The 27,581-nt window shown below is 37.4% G+C and overlaps 1 protein-coding gene across 1 annotated transcript in view; it reads left to right on the top strand.

Moving 5' to 3' along the window:
• Window positions 1-27,581, top strand: part of Stx8 (syntaxin 8) — a 253,627-nt gene that overhangs the window by 151,955 nt on the left and 74,091 nt on the right. The window lies entirely within an intron of this gene.

Here is a 27,581-nt window from a genome sequence, read left to right as displayed (position 1 = left end):
GCCTCAGTTTCCTTCTCTGCACCATGAAGATAGCAATCACAGATTTAGCATCCCTACTCTGAAAATTCAAAATATTAAATACACCAAAATCTGACACTTCTTTTGTGTGTTGTCATGATATCACAAGTGGAAAATTTTACACTTGACCTCGTAATGGGTCTCAGTCAAAATGCAGGCGCACTCAAAATGTTGTACAAAATTACCTTCAGGTTATGTATATAAGGTATGTATGAAACAAGTGAATATCTTGTTTAGACTTGGATCCCTTCCTTAAGATATCTTATTAGGTATATGCAAACATTCCAAAATCCAAAAATATCTGAAATCTGAAACACTTCTGGTCCCAAGCATTTCAGATAAGGGATGCCCAACTTATACACGTAGTTATTCTGTAGACTTATGGGAACTATTAGGTAGAATAGTGATTGGTACAAAGGAGTCCTTACTCGTCACCAGCTATGTTAAGGTATGGGTTTAAGTTGATTGCAGAGAGCCTCTTCCATAGGTAAGACTCAAGGACTCCTGCTTCTATTTGAAACCAGCATAGAACATTAAGGAGAAGCAATTACTTGAGTTAGTCATATAGGAATATTTTGGAGCTATGAAGTTAGCATCCTCATTTGATTCGAGAAAGAGTTGATTTAAAAAAAAAAAACAAATTTGAAATTTTGTTGTTGAAGCCATTATTAGTCATGAAGTTAGCAGAAGCTACCTCTAGTGCACATGCTACTGGTGATGATGTTGCCTTACCTTGTATGACCCTGCCAGTGTGTTTTTCTTACATTTGCTCTTTTTTTTGGGGGGGGGGGTACCGGGGATTGAACTCTGGGCACGTGACCACTGAGCCACATCCCAGTCCTATTTTGTATTTTATTAGAGATAGGGTGTCACTGAGTTGCTTAGCGCTTCACCATTGCTGAGGCTGGCTTTGAACTCGAGATTCTCCTGTCTCAGACTCCTGAACTCTAGGATTATAGGCATGTGCCACTGCACCCGGCATATTTGTTCTTTTGAACCTGACAATAATGTAGTTCAAAGTCGTGTGGTTTATTTCAAAGACCTTAGAGCTACTTTTGTTTTTCAGAAAATTGTTTTGAAAAATTATTATTTGTTGGGAATATTTTTATTAGGTATTGTTTTATTTTTCTTCTTTTCCTTGTCATTGTTCATTGAGATAAGCTAGTGAAATTCCCTAGCCCCAAGGAATTATTTGTGTATATGGGTGTGTCTCCATACCCCCATGCCATCCTTATTCATTCTCAAGGGAGAAGTGCTCTGTCTGCCATTAAATTCTGCCTTCAAAGTCATCTTGTCCTCTGGCTCTCTCCTTCACTCATTCTCTTCTTCTGTGCCAACATGGTTACAGCATCTCCTTTGTTCTAGTCACTGGGCTAGGAACTGGAGCTAAAAGATAGGTCTTAATAGGAAAGGGACATCTGTTGTAAATCACTCATGAATGACCTAAGTCAGCCTGCAGCTCCGAGGTTTCAAGAGATCATAACCCCAGAACCAAGGCCTAGAGAATGAGTCTGCTTCTGAGTCTGCTAAAGTGAAAATATCAAACTAATATAAGCAGAGTGTATATACCATGATCCCATTAAAGGGAAGGAAAGAGGAGCATATGCAGTGTTTGTTGAGGCTTGTATAGAGGTATGGAAGATCTGTAGTCAATATTCAGAGTGGTGAGAGTGGGTAAGGCCTGGGGCAACTGATGGGAGTTACCAAGGTTTTCTTTATATAACTTCAGAGTATCTTATAGTAAGCTTATGCCACTTTTGTAATTTAAAAAATTAAGTAAAATGCTTCTATAATTAATATTTTGGTATTATACTTTTTCTTTGCAAGTAGTATTTAATAGGATTATGGTAATGCTGTATTTTTAAACCCTTCTATATTTCAATGTTATAAACATTCTGTTAGTGATCAGTACCTCTCTACCAAGTAGCTATGTCGTCATTTAACTCTGTACTCCTGTTATGGGCGCCTTGTTCCACATTCTGCTATATTAGATGTATAGTGGATTTCCCCCCTATATTTAGGGTTTTTAAAATTTTTTCTTTCTCTCAGTTAAAATATGTTATAGTTTTGATATGAGGTGTCTCCCAGAAGCTCATACATGAGATAATGCAAGAATTTTCAGAGGTGAAATGATCAGATTATCAGAGATTTTACCTAATCCATGAATTAACCCACTGATCTGTATTAACCACTTGCCTACAGTGGAATGTGGCTGGAAAAGGTGGACCACTGGATTGTGACTTTGGGATTTATATCTTGTTTGTGGCAAAGAGAGCTAGCTCTCTCTGCTTCCTCTTGCTGTGTCCTAAGCTGCTTTATACTGCCATGTCTTTCCCTGGTAACGTTCTGGCTCACCTCTGTCCCAGAGCTATGGAGTCAGCCAACCATGGACTGAACTCTGAAATCATGAGCTAAAGTAAACTTTTCCTCTATGTTGTTCTTGTCAGGCTTTTAGTCACAGCAACAAAAAACTGACCAAAACAATACTGGTTAGGATACTTCCAGATGCCAGCCTCAGAGATTGGCTTTGGCTACCTTATAATCATGGAATTCTTAGTTAGAAGGTCATTTGAGACCCAGAGATGTGACATCTGAATGGCCAGGGGACAGGGCACTCACTCTTCCTGAATGAGAAGAGTCTGGATTGGATGCTGAGGTCAGAGTTGCTGAGTGGCTCCCCTGCCTCTAATCATCTCTGCCTATCTTGGTCAGAGAAGGGAGTGCCTACTGACTGAGCCTGGCTGCCCAGGGTAGGCAGGGGAAGACTGGTGGTTTTGTCATCCTAAGTGGGAGGTGATACCCCACCTCCTGGCAGGACATCACATGATAGGAGGTCTTTCAAAACAGAAAACGTGTCATCCATTACAAAGAGATTTTCCAAGTAGATTTATTTAGATCCAGGATGTGAGCATTTGATATATATTGCTGAATTATTTTACCATAATGTATCAGAAACTGTCTCTAGCTCTAAGATCATTAGTAACAGATTTTTGCTAAAAATCTAGTGTCTCTCTTCTGTCTTCATTGTTCTTGGATAAATTCTGGTGTCTGAGATGGTTCTCTAATGAAAACAGCTTTCCTCCTTAATTTCCATGACCCAGCATCATCCCAAGACTAACCTCCCAAGAAACGCTCAGGTTGCTTTCTCCTTCCCTTCTTTTGTCCCACTACCATTCATTGAATGCTGTTGTATGTCAGGCACAAAGTCTTCTTGATTTCTGGTTCCATCTGATGGGAAGGTGCAGACTTGGGGCAGTATGAGAAAGGGTCTCCTGGAGGTATATGGGATACTGCTGCATGCCACAGCCAATATCTTACACTCATTTTAGAAAGGTGAATAGAATGTAATAGGCAGGTAGGAGGAAGTAGCATTCCAGGCAATGGCAGATACAGACTTAAAGAGGACAACAACACGGGTTTCTCAAACAAGAAATAGGATGGTCTGGAATGGAGGACATTTGTCTGAGAGCCCCATAGTAAATGCAGCTAGACAGGCTGGGACCAGACCATGGAGAACTCAAATGCTCATTTAGGTTTAGTTTCATCTGCTGTTGTGGGTGGTTTCACAGACAGCTAGCAATTTGACATCTCAGACCGACTTCAGCTGAATCCCATGACTGTGTCTTCATTTGCTGCCAAACAGCTTCTCTTGACTGCCCACAGCACCCTCTAACTCTGTGCATGTTCCTTGTGGACTCATCATCTGTCTCCAAAAATGAGCTTTCTTTCCATTTCTTCCTGTTTTTTCAGGCTCAAAACCTCTTCTGTAGCCAGGCACAGTGGTACATGCCTGTAAACCCAGCTACGTGGGAAAGTGAGGCAAGAAGATTGCACGTTCAAAATCAGTCTTATCAATTTAGTGAGGTCCTAAGCAATTTTGTGAGACTCTGACCCTGTCTAAAAGACAATCAAGAGGGCTGGGATTGTGGCTGACTGTTACGCCCATGGGAAGGTGGCTGAGTGTTTTAAGTGTCCGTGTTCAATCTCTGGCACCCCGACCCCAAAAAGTCCTTGATCTCTGCAGTTGTTTTCAGAGGCCAGACAGGAAACCTTGTCCTGAGTGAAGCAGGTAACTGTGATTATTATATCCAGTAGCAAACTAGAGAGCAGGGTTTTTTGTTTTTACCAAGGGGAAAGGCAAGCCAAGAATTGCCATATCTTTTTTCTTTTAATGTGGCACTGGGGGGTTGAACCCAGGAGTGCTCTATCAGAGTGTTACATGTCCAGCCCCTTTTATTTTCTGTTTTGAGACAAAATGGGAGTTTTGTCTAAGTTGCCCAAGCTGGCCTTAAACTTGTGGTCCTTCCACCTTAGCCTCCCAAGTAGCTGTGATGAAAATGTGTCACTGTGCCCAGTGTGTATCTTTTAAAAATAGGATCTTGAAATATGAATCTTGAAGTCAAATCTTTCAATATTTTAACATTGATAGTAAATTTACATTAAAAATAAAATACCATATGGAGCCAGGCCACACCTGCAATCCCAGCAGCTTGGGAGGCTGAGGCAGGAGATCACCAGTTCAAAGCCAGCCTCAGCAATTTAGGGAGGCCCTAAGCAACTCAGTGAGACTCTGTCTCTAATAAAATACAAAAATGGCTGGGGAGGGGCTCGGGTTGAAGCTCAGTTGTTGAGTGCTTGCCTCACATGCATGAGGCACTGAGTTCAATCCTCAGCACCACATACAAAAATAAATAAATAAAATAAAGATATTTTTAAAAAAAGGCTGGGGAGGTGGCTCATTGGTTCAGAGCCCCTGGGTTCAATTCAATAATAATAAAAATAATAATACCAGTAATAATAATTTTAAAAACCCACCACATTGGTCAAGGAAAACATGTTGCAATGTACTACCAGGGGTCTCTTGTCACATCTTCCTAGTCAGCCCCTAGCCCTGTTTGTTCTAACGCTGAACTCTTTCTCTTTCATCCTCGTTACTTCCTGTCCCCCTCCTATTTCCGGTTCTTTGTTGCATTTATGTAGCCATTAAAAACAACAGTGATAATGTGTATTAAGAATTGTAATGCAAAAATTTTAAAAAAATTTAAAAATAGCAAAATTCTGACACAGAAAAAATGAAATCTATTGATACAGAAAAAATGTGTATGATTGTAACTTTGATCTATTTATATACACTCTGGTCCCCACCTTGGGATTTTGGCATATTAACATAGTAAATATCTACCCAACCATCAGTATTACAAAAAGAAGTAAAATGGGTCCCTCTCCTTAAGGAGATCTAATATTTTTGACAGTGTTTTCAATTGATTGAAAACTATTTCTCTCCCCAGGCATATCTGGAGTATTTTAGAAAAATGACTTTTCTCCATCATGGCAATAATAGATAATAAGTATCGAAACTCTATAATGTGAAACAATTAGGAGACCTACCTAGAGAACAAGAAAACACTGTGACATCTGATGTACACATTAGTATTTCTCAATATTCATTTCAGGTGCTAAAGGGTCACAGACCTTCCTCTTAAACATTTACTTCATCCTGTGCCCTGTGGTTGCTTGTGAAGTTTGGGTAATGTGTGTGTTAAGTGCTTGTGGTCAGAATATCGTTTATATGTGACCACATCACTGTTGTCTACGCTGATTTTGAGTTCCAACTGTGGAAAATCCTGTCTTTTGCTAACAGCATTTATTTGGGGAGTGGGAATAGGAGCAGCAAGTTCAAATGTTGATGCCTCAGCTTAATCCAGGCAAAATGAAGCCTTTGAGAGGGATGCAAAATTGGAAAACCCTTACTTAATAGAAGGTGATTGATAGAGGCTGACAGCCTCAGAGCTGTCACCGTGATCACCTCAGAGACCTCCACGCTTCTTATGATCTGCAAGGAGGTACTGTTTTTTGCTATCATCAAGGGGTCAGAAATGATCACAAAGTACAATCATTTTTTGATTATTTTTGCTTGGTGTGGTTTGAAACAATCAAGTGTGATTTTTAAGAGCACATTCTTTCTTACTGAGTAATAATTACACCATAAGGGCCTTGATTGATGATGTTACTGATATTCATGTTTGTGCATGTTTTCTGGTAATGATTGTTCAGTTAATTCATCTGCTTTTACCTGCACTATAGGATCAGCACATACTGGCTGGGTTGAGAACTGTCAAGAGTCTTTGAACAGTGTGTTTTGCATACTTAAAGTATGTCTTATTGATATCATTTGTCTCCCTACTCCACAGGAGAAGGAGCACCCTAACACCTGCTTAATGTATTTTGCTAACACAGCCAAACCCATCAGGCGTTCATTATTACACTCTAGCACTCCTTATTCACATATTGATTTTCTTTTATATTTGTAAATTGAAATGAAATGAAGAATTGGATTCTATTTGTGGCTGAAATTACCCAAGCTAGGTAAGCCTGGGGAAGGAAATCACTCTGTCTTTTCACATGTAAAATCGATGGCTGAGACTAGATGGTCTTTGCAGTTCCATCCAACTTTGTCATCCTCTTTTCATACCTCTTTGAAGAGAATTAAACACCCCTCCACCCACATACCCACATACATTCCAGCCCATCAGCTAGGGGCTGGGGGGTCTAGGCAAGACCTTTGTGAGTCTTTTTTAATCCAGGGTGACCGGTTGCCAGGTTAGATCCCTGTGAAATCATAAGGGACTTTTTACCTTCAGTGTTATGCATTATTGTATAGGTCAAAAAAAATTGTACGTTCATATGTAATTTTTCTTATCAGAACAAAAGAAAAAGGATGGGGGAAATGTTTTAGTGGAAGACAGGGAGAAAACTTGGTGGGCTTAGTATGTGTTAGGATAGAAAATAAAGGAATGCTACTCCTGGCTTCTGTGTTCAAAAGCAGTTGATAGAGATTCCTTATTTTTGTCTGTCAAGTTGACATGATAGCTATAGGGCTTGCATATTTAAAAGTAATCTAGTATACATGTTTGTTTGTTTTTTTTGAAAAAAAAATCCTTAAAATGGAAGTTTTGATACAGATTTTCATGCCTCTCCTCCTTTAAAAATCATAATCATAAATGGGTTTAATGGAGGCACAGATGGTTTATAGGATTGTTAAAGTCGGTTACTCATAAAGTGTTATCTTCTTGGTGTATTATCTAAAAGAAAATTCAAATACAGATTTCCTACCTGACTTTCTAGTGTATGCCCCTCTTTTTAAGAGGCATTCTGAGCCCCAGTCAGTTACTGGTGTGTGCTCAGAGAAGGAGATACAGGTTTACTTTAATATTAATTATGATCCTCACCATTGCTTAGGAGAAACAGTAAACATTGTTAAATAAAGTTAAACAGAAGCAAATGAAATTAAAGAATGAATAGAAGTAAACAAAAATTTTTCAATTCCTGTATTCTTAGGAATTATAATAATACATGACTCCATTAATTGGTGACTCTCTACAGAGCATCTTTGTTGGTCACATTTGTTCTGCCCATGAATAAATCCCTCCTCTCCCTGCTGTGCAGGGGCATGCTTCCTGCAGGGTCTGTGAGGAAGCAGCTCAGTTGCAAAGAGAAGCCTGTAGTCAGAAACTAAACTCTAGGACTGATTTTTTTTTTTTTTTTTGGCCCTGATGAAGTAGATGCCCACTTTAGATTGTACATATTTAAATGAAATTCTAGGGGTTGAGTAGTGTAGGGAATTTGTGCTAGTTAGAAAATAGACAATGCTCCTGTACCCAAACCCTTGGAAATGCGGTGTTGTCATAAAGCCTGGTTATGAGCTTTTAAATAACTTGACTGCAGATGTTGGTGAATTAATGAATAATTTCATCGGCTTCAGAGATCCATTAATTGGCTCCAACAGAACCTCACCAATGACTTGGTATTTGTTTTTTGGCTCACATTTCTATCTCAGAGCCAGGCAATAATGACAATTTTCAGTCACTGAACCATGCTAAATTCCTTAGAATAACTGATTTGGAGTTCATTTTAAAATCACCATTGATTTTCTCTGCCCCTGAGTCTGAACACTAAGGTCAATTTATTTGGATTGGCAACAAATTGATCTTTGTATGAGACTCGGGTATCAGCTGTGACTGTGACACAGGCCTCCTTCATGGCAAGTACCTTGCTTGGGCCTCTCATCTTATGGCACTTTCCGCTGCTCTGGAGCTGACTGCTGTGTCGTTGGTGCTGACATTATTTGGTTAGGCAGTAGCTTAGTTATCCACGAAAGAACAGGTGCCTGCCAAACAGCCAAACAACAAAATGCCCTTCAGTACTTTGATTTGTGCTCTAAATATCCCATGTACCTCTTTTAGCCCTTAAAGTGGTAATTCCTCTCAAAATGAATTCTGGATTTATGAAAAGTCATATTTATAAAATAATAGTCTTATTTCTTACAGATATGGCATCTAAGATTTTCATCACTTTGTTGACATTTTTTCTGCTATAGCTTGTTACCTGGAAGAAAAACTGAATATAGTCATTTTTAAATTATAACAGTGAGGGCTGGAGCTTAGTGGTAGCGTGCTTGCCTGGCATGTGTGAGGCACTGGGTTAGATTCTCAGCACCGCATATAAATAAATAAAATGAAGGTCTATCAACAACTAAAAAAAAGTATTTTTAAAAATTATAACAGTGAATATGTAGGTACATTACTTGGCTCTGTGGAGCATCTCTATTGGTCCCATTTGTTCTGTCCACAAGTAATCCCTCTTCCTGCTGCTACTCAGGGGCATTCTTCTGCCAAGCCTTTGGGGACGCTTTTTAATTGGATGCTATCCTGTTTGTTAACTCTTAGAAACAGCGCAGTCATACAACAGTGTGAAGATACTTAGTGCCATTGAGCTGTGTACACTTGAAAATGATGGAGGTGGTAAATTTTATGTATATTTTACAATACAGTTTTAAGAAATGAATAAATATGATATATCCCTATTCCATGAAATTATGGCAAATTTGGAATAACAGCATTTCTAAAATTCCCTAGCATCTTCAAAATAATGTACCATAGTTCTCCATACAACCACTTTTTATGTGATATAATAGAATCTCAATTATATTTATAGAGGTTTGGCTAAGTAACAAAAAAGATAGGAATACAAATGGTTTCAAAAACGAGAGGATATCTCAAAAATAAATGTAAGTGAATTAAACATTATTGTTCCCTCTTATTCTTGCTATTTCCATTAGTATTAATAAAGCACAGCTAGCTGATCAATGATACATATGTACAAAATATTGGCCATTTATTTTTATATATTTTTTTGCCTGTTTGGGTTCTAGTGTTGACCTTTTTCCATTGTATTTTTTTCACTGATGCCTTATAGTTGTACATAATGGAGAGATTCCTTGTTACATATTCCTACATGCACACAATATAACATCATTTGACCAATATCATTACCAATGCTCTCCTGTTTGTTAACTCTTGGCCTTACTTCTTGAGTTTTAGATGTTCTACTGAGAAAGTCATTACGTGCACCTATATGATAGAGTGTTGACCCTACATTTTCTTTTAGGAATTGAATAGTTTCTGGCCTAATTCCTAGATCTTTGATTCATTCTGAGTTGACTTTAGTGCAGGGTGAGAGATAAGGATCTAGTCTCGCTCTTCTACATATGGATAGCACATTTTCTTAGCACTATTTATTTAAAAGGCTGTCTTTTTTCCAGTGTATGTTTTGTCAAGGATCAGATGACTGCATATGCATAGGTTTGTCTCTGTGTCTTCTGGTCTATATCATTGGTCTATATATTTGTTTTTATGCCAGTACCATGCATTATTTATTACTATAGTTCTCTACTATAATTTGAAGTCAGGTTAATATTATGATGCTTCCAAGATTGCTTTTTTGGCTTAGAATTGCTGTGACTATTTGGGATCTTTTATTTTTCCAAGTGAACTTTAGGACTGTTTTTTCCTAGTTCTGTGAAGAATGCCATTGGTACTTTAATGGGGATTGTGTTGAATCGTTATATTGCTTTTGGTATTATGGGCATTTTAACAACATCAGTTCTTCCTATCAATGAACATGGGATGTGTTTCTATCCTCTGAGGTCTTATTCAATTTTGTTCTTCAGTATTTTATACTTTTTCACTTTAGAGGTCTTTTATTTCCTTGGTTAGATTTATTCCTAGATCTGTTAGTTTGTTTGAGGCTTTTGTGAATTGGATTGTTTTCCTGATTTTCTTTATCTCAGCAGATTCATCATAGGTGTATAGGAAAGCTATTGGAATTTTTCCACGTTCATTTTGTAACCTCCTACTTTGCTGAATTTATTAGCTACAGCAGTTTTCAGCTGGAGTTTAATTTTAATTTTTATTTTTTTTGGTACTGGGGATTGAACCCAGGTACACTCAGTCGGTGAGCCACATCCCCATTCCCAACCCTTTTTATATTTTATGTAGACACAGGGTCTCGCGAAGTTGCTTAGGGCCTTGTTAAATTGCTGAGGCTGGCTTTGAATTTGAAATCATCCTGCCTCTGCCTCCTGAGCCCCTGGGATTACAGGTATGTGCCACTGCACCTAGCTTGGAGTTTGCAGATAATATTATCCTATACTTAAAAAATCTATCAAACAGTGATAATTTGTTGACATCTTTCTTTCCAATTTTTATCACTTTACTTTTATTTCCTTCTCTATGTTGAATAGGATTGATGAAAGTGGACATCCTTGTCTTATTCCAGATTTTAAAGAAAATTCTCTAAATTTTTCCTCACTCACTATAATGTTGGTTTTGGGTTTGTCATATATAACCTTTATGATGTTGAGGTAGGTTCCATCTGCTCCTAGTTTCTTTAGGGTTTTTATCATGAATGGATACTGAATGTTGTTGAATAATTTCTCTGCTGTGATTTTTGTCCTTAATTCTATTTATGTGGTGAATTACATTTATTTATTTGTGTACGTAAACCATCTTTACATTCCTGGGATAAAACCAGCTTGGTCAAGATGTATAATCTTCTTAATATGTTGTTGAATACTATTTGCTAATATTTTATTAAGGAGTTTTGCATCTGAGTCCATCAGGGTATTGGTCTGTAGTTTTCTTTCCTGGTGTGTCTTTATCTGATTTTGGTACGATGGTAGTACTGGTGTCTCAGAATGGATTTGGACATGTTTCATCTTTTTCTTTCATGGAATAATTTGAGGAGTATTGGCAGTAGTTCTTCTGTAAAGTTCTGGTAGAATTCAGCTGCGAATCCATTCGGTCCTAGGTTTTTCTTTGTTGGAAGGCTTTTTATTATTGTCCCTATCTCATTGCTAGATATTGACCTTTATAGGTTGTCTCTGTCCCCTTGATTCAACTTTGGCAGGTTGTATATGTCCAGAGATATTTATTGCAGAGTAAGTTTTAAAAATAGTCCCTAATGATCCTCTGAATTTCTGTGATATCTGTGGTATTTATCCTTTTTTTGTTTCTAATTATATTAATTTGGGTCTTTTTTTTTTTTTTTTTTTTTTTTGGTTAGTTTGGCTAAGGGCTCATCAATCTTTATCTTTTCAAAGAATCATTTTATTGGCTCTTTGTATTGTTTGAAATTCTCAATTTCATTGATTTTGGCCCAGATCTTAAGTATTTCCTTCTTTCTACTCATTTTGAAATTGGTTTATTCTTTTTTTCAAGAGTCTTGAGATGCATCATTAGGTTGTTTATTTGGGATCTTTCTGATTTCTTATGTAATCACCCCTTTTTAACTGCCTTCATAGTGTCCCAGAGTTTCAGATACATTTTATCACCATTATGAAAGAATTTTAAAAAATTTCTCCCTTGGGCTGGGGATGTGGCTCAAGTGGTAGCATGCTCTCCTGGCATGCATGCGGCCCAGGTTCGATCCTCAGCGCCACATACAAACAAAAATGTTGTGTCTGCCGAAAACTAAAAAATAAATATTAAAATTCTCTCTTGCTCTCTCTCTCGCTCACTCTCTCTAAAAAAAAAAAAAAAAAAAAATTCTCCCCCGATTTCTTCTACCACTCATTCATCATTCAGAAGTATATAACTCGATCTCCATGTGTTTATGTAGTCTGTTTATGATATTTTGGTGTTGATTTCTAATTTTATTCCATTAGAATAAAATGCAAGGAATTGCATAAATATTTTTGCACTTGCTAAGAATTGTATCGTGGCCTAAAATAAAGTCTGTTTGGGGCTTTGAAGGTTCCATGAGCCATTGAGAAGAAAATGTATTTGGCTATTATTGGATGAGATTTTCTGTAGATATTTATTCAGTTCATTGGATATATAATATTGTTTGGATCCTAAGAGACTTTACTGAGTTTATGTCTGGATGACCCATCTATTGGTGAGAGAGATGTGTTGAAATCACCCAATACTATTGTATTTGGATCTGAGTCTGTAATTTGAGTAGTGTCTGTTTTATGTAATTAGATGCACCAACTTTGGGGGCATAAACATTTACTGTCATATCTTCTTTTTGGATTGTTCTCTTTACCAGTATAAAGTGACCTTCTTTATATCATCTGATTTTGGCTAGAAATATGCCTTGTTGAATATGAGAATAGCTACGCCTGCTTGTTTTGGGTGCTGCATTAGCATGACACATCCATTTCCATCCTTTCACTTTCAGCCTGTGGCTGTCTTTGCCTGCAAGGTGAGTCTCTTGCAAACAACATATAGTTGGGTTTTGCTTTTTATTCATTTTGTCATTGTACATCTTTTAATTGAAGAAGTTAAAGTGTTTACATCCAATGATATCATAGTTGTTTATTAATTTTTGCCATCTTGACTTATTATGTTTAATTTTGTCCTGTTTCTTATTTTGTTATGCTACAAAGAAGTGAGATTTGTCCATATGCAAACTCTGGGGTTTGTTTTTTATTTCTTCCATGTGAAGTATTTAAGTATTTTCTGTATTGCCAACTTGGTTGTCAGGAATTCTTTTACTTTCTGCTTATATTGGTCTAGATTGAGACCACTCATATTTCTACTTCAATTCTGAAATATAGTTTTGTTGGATATACTTTTTCTCAGGGAACACATCATTCCACATTCCTCCTGGATTTTAGGGTTTGTAATAAGAAATTGGAAATAATTCTAATTGACTACTTCTATGTGTGATATGACAGTTTTCTTCTGAGGCATTTAAAATTCTATCTTTGTATGTTAGGCATTTTAATTATAATGTGTCATGAAGAGGTTCTCTTTTGATCTTGTCTCTTTGGGGTTCTGAAAGCATCCTGTATCTGGATGTCTATCTCATTCTTAAGATTATTTTTCAGTTATTATTTCCCTGAAAAAGTTCTTTATGCCATTAGCCAGCATCTCATAACCTTCTTCAATTCCAGTAATTCTTAAATTTTGTCTCCTAATGTCTCAGAGTTCTTTTTTTAATATTTTTTTTTAGTTGTAGTTGGATATAATACTTTTATTTTACTTATTTATTTTTATGTGGTGCTGAGGATCGAACCCAAGGCCTTGCATGTGCTAGGTGAGCGCTCTACCAGTGAGCCACAACACCAGCACTTCAGAGTTCTTGTATATTCTAGTCAACATGACTTTTCTTTAACACTGTCTGAATATTGGAGCTGCCCACTTCATTTTCCAGCAATGAGATTCTGTTTTCTACATTGTCTATTCTATTACAGAAACTTTCAGCTGAATATTTTACTTGGTTTATTTATTTTCATTTCCAACATTTCTGTTTGGTTCTTTTTCAATATCTCTATCTCCTTGTTGAATTTCTCATTCTTATCCTGCACTGACTTCCTTAATTCATTCAGTTGTTTTTCTGTATTCTTTCAAAATTTATTGATCACTTTATAATCATTCTTTATTTTTTTTACTGATATTTCATCCACTCCAACATATTTGAAGTCAGCTGCTTGTGAATTATGAACTTTAAGAAGCATGTTTCCTTGTTTTCTCATATTTCTTCTATTCCTGAGATGAGTTTTGTCTATCTGTTGGGATGGATTTCTCTTCTACTCTTATATATGGGTCTTTTTAGGGCACAGCCTCATCTTTACCACAATGTGTCAGAGTGACCTAGATTGAGACCACTCATAGGTGTGATATTGACAGGCTTTGTGTTAATTTGCTGTTTTGCTGTAGGAGTGTATGTTTGAGTGGCTGAGGGCTACTTGGGCTGTTCATTAGTTTGGGGGCTTTGTCTCTGTATTAAAGTATCACTGAAGTTTGTGGTTAATTTGTGTTTAGAGCAAGGTGTGCTCTCTATTGACTGGGTTTAGTTCAGCAGCAGAGTGTCTACTCGGTGAACTTATAGTGTCCTTGTAGATTGCCAGTACTCACAGAAAAGGGGGAAACAAACATTAGCAACAACAGATACAAACAATATACAGCAGTAAAGTAAATACCTTGTACCTACTATGACATTTACAACACTAATTACCACAAAAACAGAAATGGTAGGGTCATCAAATGCCAACAGCAAAATGAAAAGTATCCATGGGCTAGATCTGCCATTAAAGTAAACAGTATGTGTCAACTATGCTGTCCACAGTACTAACAACTGCAACACATGAATGGTGGGGCAAGAGTTATATAAATCAAATAGTTTTAAATATGGTATAAGTATAGCTCAGTAAGAGAAAAGAAAATGTGATAGGAAGATAGAAGAGCATTTAGAATGTTCAAAATATGAACTGAGAACGTAGGAGAGATGTAGCAAGTGATTGACCATAAGTAAGGAAAAATAAAAAAAGAAATGGGAGAAAGAACAAACAGAATTTGACTGTTAGTGGGAGAAGAAAGGAGGGGAAGACAAACAAAAACAAATAAAAATCTCTAATTCTCAAAAAACACAGAAAAATAATTACTGTAAAAATGAGAAAAAAGAAAATGTGTGTGTGTCTATGAACCAGCCAGCACAGCAATAACACCCCCCCCAAAAGTGGGAGGGGATTCTTTTCCCCCCCATATTGAGATATAATAAAATGCGCATATTTGAAGTATGCAGTTTGATCAGTTTTGACATGTATATAACCAATACAATCAATATAAAAAACATTTCCATTACTTTTTAAATTTGAAATCATGCAGACTGTTTCTTGCATAATTTGTTACATTAGAAATCAATCACTTAAAACATACAGAACCCCACTCCCACATGTCAACTATTTCAAAATGGCATACTTTTAAATATCTCAAAGGTCAAGGAAGAAAGTAAAAGAAAAGTAAATAAAAAGTGCTTCCAACTAAATGATAATAAAAGCTTAACATCAGGATGTCTAGGGTGAAACAGTACTCAGATGAACATTTATAACTTAAATACTTGTATCAGAAGCTAGAATAACAATGAAATTATTTTCAAATTTGTAGTAGGAAGGAAAAATAACAGTAGGAGCAGAAATATATGAAATAGAAAAGAAATAAAACAGCTAAAATTTGATAAAAAATCAAGCAAGTCTAATCAATAAAAAAGCAAGAATACAAAATTAATATCAATGAAAACGGAGCTATCAAAATAACCCTACAGATGCTAAAAATATATTGAGGTAATATTACAATTATATGCCAAAATATGTGATAGCTTACATAACATGGTCTATATTAAAAAAGAACCCATGTGCTGCTGAGAAGAAAGTGCATTCAGTCATTGATGGATGAAATATTCTATATATGTCTGTTAAGTCTAAATTATATTTTTTACTTCTATAGCATCTTAGTTTTTGTTTGGAGGCTCTCTCCAGTGGTGACACAGGCATGTTAAAGTTACCCAGTATTATTGTGTTGTGGTCTATTTGATTCTTGAAATTGAGACAGATTTGTTTGATGTACACAGATGCTCCATTGTTTGGGGCATAAATTTTTATGATTGTTATGTCTTGTTAAGGTACAATTCCCTTAAGCAGTATGAAGTGGCCTTCTTTATCCCTTCTGATTAACTTTTAAAGTCCACTTTATCTGATATGAAGATAGAAACCCCTGCTTGTTTACTTGATCCATGTGAGTGACATATTTTTCCCCCCTGATCCTTTCACCTTCAGTCTGTGGATGTCTTTGCCTATGAGGTGAGTCTCTTGGAGACAGCATATTGTTGGGTCTTCTTTTTTAACTCGGTATGCCAGTTGGGTCTTTTTATGAGTTTAGGCCATTAATGTTCAAGGTTTTTATTGAGATACAATTTGTATTCTCGGTCATTTGGGTTTACCTCTAGTTTTTAATTTGACTTAGTTTCTCCTTTGATTGACTATTCCTTTAGTGTAGTTCTTCCCTTTGCTGGTTTTCACTTTTTTGTTGTTTGTTATTTCTTTCATTTTCATGGAATATTTTGTCTAGAATATTTTGTAGTGGTTTTTAGTTGCAAATTCTTTTAACTTTTGTTTATTCATGAAGGTTTTAATTTTATCTTCAAATCTGAAGCTTAATTTTGTTGGATATAGGTTTTTTTGGTTAACATCCATTTTCTTTCAGAGGTTGGCATATGTTTTTCCAGTACCTCCTACCTTTGAGGGTCTGGATTGAGAAATCAGCTGAGTTTGGAATTGGTTTCCCACTAATACATAGTCTGATATTTTTCTCTCGCAGCCTTTAAAATTCTATCCTTGTTCTATATTTTAGGCATTTAACACACAGGAGAGCAAGCAAGGACTGGGGGGTGTTAACCCCTTCCTCTTTATGTGTTGCACACAAAGCTGCCAACTGGAGTGAGCTCAAACTGAAGCTGATTAAAATAGCTCTTAGCAGCCCTTCTCACCAGTGTAAAGGAAGATGGGATGGGAAGTACCGTGAATTGGAGTGTGGGCTGCACAGACCAGCTGATGCACTCCCAGGATGGGGCTGCTTCAGAGTTCTAATAGGGGAGTCCCAGCAGCTGGGGCTTGACTCTAATCAGTCCATAGGGACTTTGGTGGTGGTATCTTCTCTGGAGATATTATAGCAATACACTCCTATGAGCAGGCAGATGCCAGTCTTGGCTGGGAGTGTGGATCTGAGGAGCCTACCAAGAAGGCTTGCAAGGCAGTGGTGTCAAACTCCACAAGTCTTGCACATTGCTCTGCCCACAAATACAGCCTTCCCAGGCTTAGTCCCCGAGTGTATTTACACCCACTTGTTCACTTTCCTGACCCTCTTCAGCTGGTTATGTGAGCTACTAGGCTCAAAGGGAAAGCTGGCTGCATTTCCCTCCATATTTCTGACTTGAATCCCCCTGTGTACGATCTTTTGGGGGCCCTTTTCACTCGTGCTGTTAGCTACACCCTATGCCACATAGTAGGCACTTGTCAGGACAATATGGCAGTGTTTGCTACAATCTCCCACAGCAGCAAGCTGCAGTGTGGCCTTCTCAAGTTGTCTCCCACCTCAGCTGTCCTCTTGCCAGTTGAGAAACAGGGCACTTTTCATATACCAGTGGGCTGTGCAGCTAAGTTCAGGCTGCTCTTCTGATCTACAGGTTTTTCTTGTCAAACTTGTCTATTGTGTTTCTCTGTCTGTATTTTCCCTCCTCCCCTCTGCAGTGAACCAGTGCTATGACCGGTTTGGCTCTGTTGTGCTTTGTTCAATGTTTATAAATTTCTGAGTCTATAAGATTCTGATTGTCCAATATTGATTTTTTCAGTGATTTTCCTCTTTCACCCACCTCACTGAGAAGCAGTACTCCCTCTGATTAAATCCCCAGCCACAGTGTAACTGAAAATGTAGGCTTTCTCTAATCTGCCATCTTGAATCAGCAATTTATTTTTGAAGCTTTGAAGGAAAGTTTTATGACTTGAAGGTATGCAGTGACTTTTCCTATTATCAGTCCTCTGACATTATGCTTTCATAATTTAAGTAACATCAATTCATTTTGGCATATTATATATATATATGTGTGTGTGTATATATATGTATGTATATATATGTGTGTGTTTATATCTCAAGACTGACTTCCATCTTGTTTATATATAACTAAGTCTCAAAGAGTTAGGGGATATGCTTTTCATTTCAGTTGGGCAACTGGTTTGTCTCACTATGACATTGAATCTATTGTTTTAATCTCTTGTTTCTTAGGTTAACTTTCTAGTTCTTCCAAAACAATTTTCTTTGTAATCCAGATTTACATAATTGTCCTTTTCCCCCACTTGTATTTCCTAATTTCCATTTCTTGCTTTTCTGAATTTAAAAAAATGTGATTTGGACCTGTTGCCTATGGTTTTTCTCTTACATTATTTTTTTAAATTGTGCCTTGTATTTTTGGTGGCATGTGATGACTTCGGTAAGTTTAATGGTCGTAATGGGCTTCAATTTAAATAGACTTTTCTCCCCTTATGAAACTGCCTTTATGCCAGGGATGTGAATTAGGCTAATTTAATTGATGGACCTTGGGCAATTTTTTCAGGGGGAAAAAAAACCTTACAAACTATAAGTACTAAATAAATATATTTCCAGCCACTTTGCAAAGTGGGGATTATGATTACGATATAATATCTAAAGGGGGGAGCTAACTGGAAGGAGCCTCTTTCTCCTGTGACTACTTCCTCTAACCTTTGTCAAGCTGAACATCACTTGCCTTTAGCAAGTTAATAGAGTTAGTGATTTAAAGACACATTTGGGTCCTTTAAACCAAGGGAAAATAAAAATTACTGATTATACCAGTAGTATATTGAAATGAGCCCAGTAGTTTCAGTATCTGGTTTTTCTAATATGGCGTACAAATTGTGTTTATCTGCAATGCACATTTCAAATAAGCCCAATCAATTGTCTTTGGCATTGCTAACTACCTGGAAAACTGCACTTTGAAGGTGACAAACGGAAATAAAGAGCCCTTTAAAGAACCTCTCTTTGAGGATTTGAGACTTTTTACTCAACCATTGTGTTTATTTTGGGGGTAGTGACTTCCACGAGCACTGATCTCTTTTCCTACCTGTGAATATCCAAAGTCAGTAGTCACAGTTCCAGTGAGAGGATGCTGGGAATAATCCCAGCCAGGTCTCTCCAAGCAAGCAGCATTATAGCACTAGCAGCCCCCAAGGGGTCAGTTTGGTGGACTCTGGACTGTTACACATGAGCCAATCCAATAGAACTATACCCACCCATCTTTAAGTCACACTGCTTGCTCTAGGGTGGGGTTCTCCCCTGAATTCTTTGTATTCTTCTTCTCTTTTCTCTTTCTAGTCTCCTTTTTTCCCTTTCTCCTCAGTTCCTGTCTTCCTCTCTTCACTGCTCTTCTCTATTTATTATCTCCATCAAGATGTTATACCTTTGAAAGCTCCTGGCAGATTTATTCTCCCCAAATGAGAAACTAATCCTAGAAAACTCATCCCACCATCCCAGCCAGTGTCTGTAAAGCATTCCCTCCACTGGTTTCTTCTGTCTGCCCCAGCCACTGCTTTCTCTCCTTGATGTGTCAGAGCATAAAGCCATCAAAAGTGTTACAGAACATAACAGAACATGGGACTAGTCCCAGGAAGTGCAATTTTAAAATGTTATTGTGTAACATCTTTGCACTATACTCTGCAACTTTATTTAAAAAAAAAAAATTTTTTTTTTTTTTTAGTTGTAGATGGACCAAATAGCTTATTTTTATGTGGTGCTGAGGATCAAACCCAGAACCTCACACATTTGAGATGAGCACTCTACCACTGAGCACAACCCCAGCCCACAACTTTACTTTTGAAAAACACCTTTTGTATTTGTTTTCTTGCCATTTCCATTACAGATTTTGAAATGTATTAAAGACAGTGAATAAACACCTGAGTAAAGAAGCATGGCTGCTATTTTGGAAAATTGAAAACCAAGCATCTTTCTCCCAACTGAGTTTGGTTACCTCATTAAAAGGTGTTTATATTTAACTGATGTCTTATACTTAGATTGATTTGCATACCTCAGTTATATTTCCTATCTTTTTCTTTGTGAAATGAAGAACGTTGAGAAGTGGTCAATGAAAAAGGCAACAAACAGAAAGGGCCACTTCCCATCCCCTGCAGTTTCAAAGATTGGAAGGTAAAGCTGAAGAAATAATCCAGCAGACCAGGAATGTAGCTCAATAGTAGAGAACTTTCTGAACATGGATGGGCTTGAGATCTAATCCCCAGCACTACCAAAATATTTTTTAAAATGAAGAAGTGATTCAGGAAGTAGACCAGAAGACAAGAGAGGAAATAAGAATTACAGAATTGGTCTAAGATCCAAATACTAGGAATGTCATGGTAAGAAAACAGAAGTGAATAAGTTGTCAGAAGAAATAATGCAAGAATTTCCCTAGAATTAAAGGACAGGAATGACCATGTTGAAAAAATCCACTAGATACCCAGCTTAAGAGATAAAGTGTGGTGATGCATGCCTGCAATCCCAGCAACTCAGGAGTCTAGGCAGAAGGATTGCAAGTCTGAGGCCAGTCTGGGCAACTTAGAGAGACCCTGCCTCAAAATTTTAAAAAATGAGAAGGTCTGAGAATGTAGCTTAGTGGTAAAGTGCTCTGGGTTCAATTCCCAAAACCACAAAAACAACAACAACAACAAAAAAAACTAATTGTTTTTTGAAAAAAGAAAAAAAAAAGATTTTTTTGCAAGGCACAGCCTAATGACATTTCAGAACACCCAGATAGAGAGAAATCCCTATAGGCTTCGCAGGGGTGTATTTGGGGGTTTGTGGGGAGACATCCCTATCAAAGGATCTCATTTCAGAACCACATTCAGAGTATCAACAAAAATAGTGCATGGTGGTAGAGTATTTCAGGAAGGTCCTGGCAGATTTATCCTTTCTAAATGAGAAAGTAACCCTAGAAAACTCTGGGATGCCAGAAACAAGGGAAGGAAATTAAAAACAACTTCCCAGATGCAAGCAGTAGAGGACTGTGCAACAGACCCTAGGAGAATAGAGCTACAGATAAAGGGAAAACTGGAATATATTTTCCTGCATGAAAAGTTGCCCTAAGCAGCCACTATAAGGTGTGAGGTTTAGTGGGAGGGAGTACAAGCAATTGAAAAAGTGAGGCAGTTATTAATTCCAGGAAACAAAAGGAGTCCAAAAAAGGAGATGTGTGTTTATAGTACAGTACAAAAGAGTAAATTCAAATATATCCATAATAATGTAGATGTCTGATTTCACTAAAATGAAAGATTTAACTCTAAAATAGATGGGAGAGTGAAGAGGTGGATATTGAAGAACCAAGTTATTTTATAATGAAAGAGGAAGTGGCTGTGTAATATCTAAAACTAATGGAATTAGAGATGGCAATATGGGCACATTGTTTAAAAGTGGAGAGGTAAATAAACAACAGAAGAAACCGTGTAAATAAGTGAAAAGTTAATGCCTTTGGGCGAGTCACAAGGGGGAGGTAGACATCTCTGGATTTTATTATAAAACTTTTTGAAATTATCTGACTTTATTTGTACATTGGTCATTTTGATAAAATAATTTTCTTTAACCTTGAAGTTCTTTAGGTTTGTAGATTCTGTTGTGTCTTGGGGACTATACATAAATAGCAAACAAAGACCTATTACATAAAAGCAGAATTTATAGAATTCAAGTAAATAAAATGCTTTACACCCTTAGAATTTATAGAATTAAAGTAAATAGAGTACTTTGTACCCTTACTGGATATAGTTAAGGACAATGAACTGCAGCAATCTTAAATTCTACTAATAAGGGTTGTTCTTTACACTGGTATTGAAGTAATTCTGAATTGACTATTAGGAGAGAGAGAATAAATATATTGATATTATTGGGAACTAGAGAGATACAGGTAGTGAAGGGGAAAAGTAAGAACAGTCTTCATGGTGTTGGCTTTGAATTGGAGGAATCATTAGGGACTCCTGATAAGAAAAAATAAATGTCCTCCCTTGAACCACTGAGAGAGCCTAGATGCAGTGATTTACAGTCAAAGTGAGCATAGTTACTACTTATAGAATAGTTATCTTTTCTAGATAACTGTTCACCACAAAAAGGAACTATGACTCCTTATTAGAAGCAGCTGATTCCTGGTCTGGGACAGGAAAATATAAGGCATCCCTAGAACATCTTGGATCAGAAACCAAGGAAGTACACAGGCAATGATGAGGGCATACAGAGCTGAAGATCATGAGAGCTGTCTTCAAGAGACTTTGACCAGTCAGATTTAAGGCAATTGGAGCAATAAAAAGAATGATGGTAATGGATTATAAACACTGATATTTGTTTATTTATTATTTCTTTTATTTGTGGTCCCAGATATGGAATTAGGGACCACTTAACCACTGGGACACATCCCCAGCCTTTTTTTTTTTTTTTTCCGTAAATTTTGGGACAGGGTCTCACTAAATTGCTTACAGCCTTGCTAAGTTGCTGAGCATGACCTCAAACTTGCAGTCCACCTCCCTTAGTCTCCCAAGTCACTAGTATTTCAGGTATGCACCACCACACCTGGCTTAAACATTGATTCTTAAAAAATGCATGCATGAGTTGAGTATCCACCATGAAACTATAAAGAATACAAGGTGAGGTGAGGATATGGAGATCTTCCTGCCAGCTAAGAAATGTAGAACAATGGTGATATTAGAAAATCACCCTTTGCCAGATATAGTGTCACATGCTTGTAGTCCTAGCTACTCCAGAGACTGAGGCAGGAGGACCAATTGAATTAAGAATTTGAGGCTAGCCAGGCATGGTGATGCATACCTGTAATCCCAGGAGCTCAGAAGGCTGAGATAGGAGGATCATGAGTTCAAAGTCAGCCTCAGCAACTTAGCAAGGTGCTAAGCAACTCAGTGAGACCCTGTCTCTAAATAAAATACAAAAAAAGGGCTGGAGATGTAACTCGGGAGTTCAGTGTCCCAGAGTTCAATCCCAAAAAGAAAAAGAAAAAAGATTGAGGCTATTCTGGGTGATACAGCAAGACCCTGGCTCAAAAAGAAATCAGTGAGAAAGAACATTTCTGGGTGAAAGATTGTGGGAAGCAAAATATTCAAAATCTCAAGGTATAGCCTCATGGATTTTTTATTAAGTACAAAGGAGGAAAATACTTGAACAAAGCAATCAAGCTTAGCACCACCAGTAGTGTGAGAACTGGCTTTGTGAAGCTCCAAATTCAATGCACTGGGAATAAACACAGTACCACCTCCATAGTATTTATGACAAAAATGTTAACTTGAATCAAGAGATAACAATAAGAGTAGTTCAGATTGAGAGAAAATCTCTGAGACAAGGAAAACATCAGTGTAATGAAGGAGAGGGAAGGACTGTTGTAGATGAATGAAAAGTAAAAAGACCTGACAACTAAACACGTTTGTGATTTTGATTGAATTCTGACTTACAAGCATATACAGGTAATATAAGGGTTGGAGATTTGGCTCAGCAGTTAAGCACCCCTGGGTTCAATCCCCAGTACCAAAAAAACAAAAATAATAAATAAATAAAAAGGGCTGGAGATGTAGCTCAGTGGCAAGTACTACTGGATTCAATCCCCAGCACCATAAAAAATAAAAAATATAAAAAGGAATTTATTCATGACACAATATAAAGTCATCTCCTTTATATTTAGTTTTGATCCATAAGATCTTTAAAGATAAATGTTCTAGTGTGATAAAAATTAGACAAATATGGGGCTGGGGATGTAGCTCAAGCGGTAGCGCGCTCGCCTGGCATGCGTGCAGCCCGGGTTCGATCCTCAGCATCACATACAAACAAAAATGTTGGGTCCACCGAAAACTAAAAAATACATATTAAAAAATTCTCTCTTTAAAATAAAATTAGACAAATATGGTGTTAACATATATAAAGTTGTCATTCCCTAGCCACTGGGGAAAACAACACTATTTTCATTATAAGATTTTCTCTTGGCTCCCAAGGTGCCAAACCAAATCATTGCCTACACAGAGTAAACTTCACTTACCTAAGCTTCTTTAGCTGAAGTTGTAGTAAACTTGTATCCTAACAGCTTAGATTTCCATCCTTAAAGTTGTTACATTGTAAGGAAGTTGGATGTTTATCTTCTTACTAGACCAAGCTTCTTGTGTACAGATACTATATCTAGTAGTTCTGATTCCCAGCAACAATCAAAATGGTTGGTTGTGAATTTGGATTTATGTGAAAGGTAACTGAAATAATATGAATAGATTTCCTGAGTCTTCACACTTTTTATAAAAGACTTGTCATTCTGAAAAGATAAATTTGAATAAGGATAGAAAACTTATTATTAATGGTATGGATAGGTTATACTTGAATTTGATTCTTTTGATACCCAACTGCAAAGGACCATTAAAAGAAATACCGTTGACACATAGGAGAATTTCCACCATTATGCATTTTGCGAGGACTACCATACATTGGAATATCGTTCAACTGTGAAAAAGGAATGAAGTAACAATGCACACTATGATATAGATGACATCATTTGGAACATTATGCCAAGTGAAAGAAACCACATACCAAAAAAAAAGAAGAAAGAAACCACGACATATTATATGATTCCATTTAGATGATGTGTCCAGAATGGGCAAATATCTAGAGAAGGAAAGCAGATTAGTGGTTACCAGGAATGGGGAAAGACTGCTCAATGGATGTGAGGTTTTCTTTTAGGGTGTTAAAAATGTTCCAGAATAAATATTAGTGGTAGTTGTACAACATTATGAATGTACTTAATGCCAACAAATTTATCCTTTAACATGGTTAAAATGGTAACTTCCATTATATACATTTTAATCACAATTTTTTTTAAAAAAAGCTCCTATAGACAACTGCTCTATTAAAAACAAAGACTAATTTTCAAAAAGTATAATTTCTCTAGGCTCCTATGATATCAAGCAGCACAGGCAATTTTGGATGCCTGAGTGTTTCTGGCATAAAAGAATCAAAACATTTTTATATGAAATGACAATGGGTTATTAAAGAGAACCAAGGGAGCTGGGGTATAGTTCAGTGGTAGAAAGAGTATGTGCTCAGCATGCATGAGGCCCTTGGTTGAGTTCCCAATACCAGAGAAAAAAGAAGTTTGTTTGTTGCAAATAAGTTAGGATATGTTGGGGGCACATCTGACTTTTGAAACTACTGCTTCTATTTGAGTATGTCCCTCCATATCACTGTCATAAATCGGGCAGTGGTAACTAGGCACTGTGGTGCACACCTTTAATCCCAATGACTCAAAGGTGAGGCTGAGGCAGGAGGATCACAAGTTCAAGGCCAGCCTCAGGAAGTTAGCAAGACTGTGCTTCAAAATTAAAATATATATATGGCTGGAGAGGTGGCTCAGTGGCAGAGCACCCCTGGGCTCAGTCCTTCATACCCAAATTTACTAATTAAAAAATAGGCAGTGGGAAGCATTGGCTCTGAGCTGATGTAGCCCTTCCTCGGGTGGTACTGTAGCCAGTCAGCAAGTTGGAAATTCTAGGAGGTCTGTTCACTTCCTGGCCTCCTGGTTTCTGAATTTGTTTTGTTTTTCCTAAAAAATACTTTATTTGGATACATGCGAAATCAACCCTCCAACCTTCATAATCTCAGAGGCCTCCCATGGAGGGTTCAATAAAGTTTTTCAGTTTTGTCAAAAACAGTGACCAGATGTGGCCAGAGTGAGTGGTTTGTGGCCTGTGCTTGCTAAACTTTTTCTTTCCATGGTACTTCTGAAAAGTTCCTAATTTTCCATGACACACCAGAGTATTGAAGATTGAGGTTAAGTGGGGTGGACAGGCAGACCACTTCAAGCTGTATGCTCCTGTGGTAAACATGGTCAAGTCAAGGACAGACCCAGAAAAGGCCAGGTAGACGGAGAAGTGGACGAAAGGACATTCAGAAGATGAGAGGAAGTTGGGGGTGTGGCTCAGTGGTAGAATATTTATCTAGCATTCATGATACCTAGGGTTCAGTCCCTGATGCTGCAAAAAAGAGAAGGAAAGGGGAGGAGAGTGGTACTAAAGGGACAGAAACGAAATACTCCAAGAATACCCCCAGTTCCTAGAGGGACTCTGGTTTCCTTCATGTGATTGCTTGTTTTAATACTAAAGGGACCAACAGTGGCCTATTTCTAGAAGATTTTCTGAATCAGTTTTAAATATGAAAAATATGTCTTTGGATTGGGCATTGCTGATGACTACATCTGAAATGGAAAGCGAGGAAAGATCCAAACTTCAGGATCATTCTCTTAAAGTGTTGGTGAGGATATATATGGAGAATAGGAATCCCTGGCACACTGTTGGGAATGTGGATTAGTATAGTCAAGATGGAAAACCTTATGCAAGTTCCTCAAAAAACTAAAATAAGGACTTAGAATGTAGCTCAGTGGCAGAATGCTGGCCTAGCAAAGCCCTGGGTTCAGTCCCCAGCATTGAGTACATAGAAAGAGAAAGAGATACCATATTATCAAGATCCAACAATTTTACTGCTGGGTATATATCCAAAGGAATTGAAATCACTGTGTTGAAGATACACGGGCACTCCTGAGTTCATCGCAGCATTATTCACATCAACCAAGATATGAAATCAACCTAAGTTTCCATCAGTGGATGAGTGGATCAAGAAAGTGTGGTATAGATACACGACAAAATACTACTAAGCCATAAAAATGAAGGAACCTGTGGCAGTGGCACACATGCCTGTGATCCTAACAGCTCAGGAGGCTAAGGCAGGAAGATCATTAGTTCAAAGCCAACCTCAGCAAAAGTGAGGCACCAAACAATTCGGACCCTGTCTCTAAATAAAATACAAAATAGTCATGGGGATGTGGCTCAGTGGTCGAGTGCCCCCGAGTTCAATCGCTCTTACTCCCCCACACCAAAAATGAAGGAAATGCTGTTATTCATGACAACGGGCATGAACCTAGAAGTTGTTGTTATAAGTGAAATAAGTCGGGCATAAAGACAAATACTGCATGGTCTCATTAGGATGTGGAACCTTAAAAAGTTTAACTTACAGAAGTGGTGAGTCGAATGGTGGTTGCTAGAGACTGGGTGGGTAAGAATGGGGCGATGTTGGTCAGAGTGTACCCCCAAAAAAAACAAGTTTCACTTAGGAGGAATGTTGACAAGATCTAATCTTCAACAGAGTGCCATAGTTAATAAGTATATTTCAAAGTTGCTGAAACAGTATACTTTAAGTCACTACAAAAAGGTAGGTATTCGGCAATGCTTACGTTAATTAGCTTGCTATGATCATTTTACAATTGTGTGTCAAAGGATTATAATTATATTCCACAAATATATGGAACTATTGGTAAATTAAATATCTTAAAATTCATATATTTTTGTCCTTCAAAAAATTCTTTTTTTAAAAAAAAAAATGATGCTTTCATTTGGAGAGTTATTTAAGCAAGGAATCACAAATTCCAATTCCAAGCATGTAGAAAAACTGGGACACACCGTTTTTCTGGAGGACCCCCTATAACTTGAAGTGTCCTGCCACCTGGACAAGGTCTTGCTTGTTATCTCTATTTGTTTGCTGACTCACAGAACCGTGGGCACTGGGACACCAGATCAGCTGCTGTGGTTCCCCTTCTTCCTCCTTCATCCTCCCTTTTCCTTCCTCTCTCCTCCTTTCTCTTCTTTCCTCTTCTTCCTTCCTTCTGAGAAACCTGATATTCTTGCAAAATTTGCCGATGTTTAGAACACTGTCCTGGTCAAAACATATCTGTAAACTGGACCTGGTTCCCTGACTGCCAAGTTTATGACTAGAATTTAAGTCAGCAAATTATTAATATGGATGCAAAGGCTGGGTTTGGTGTGGAGGGAGGAGTAGGTGAAGGTCAAATAATTTGTTAATCAAGTT

Source organism: Callospermophilus lateralis, chromosome 11 (genome assembly GCF_048772815.1).
Source record: "Callospermophilus lateralis isolate mCalLat2 chromosome 11, mCalLat2.hap1, whole genome shotgun sequence".
NCBI lineage: Eukaryota > Metazoa > Chordata > Mammalia > Rodentia > Sciuridae > Callospermophilus > Callospermophilus lateralis.
Note: the sequence above shows the minus strand (reverse complement) of the source record. Positions and strands in the feature narration are given on the sequence as shown.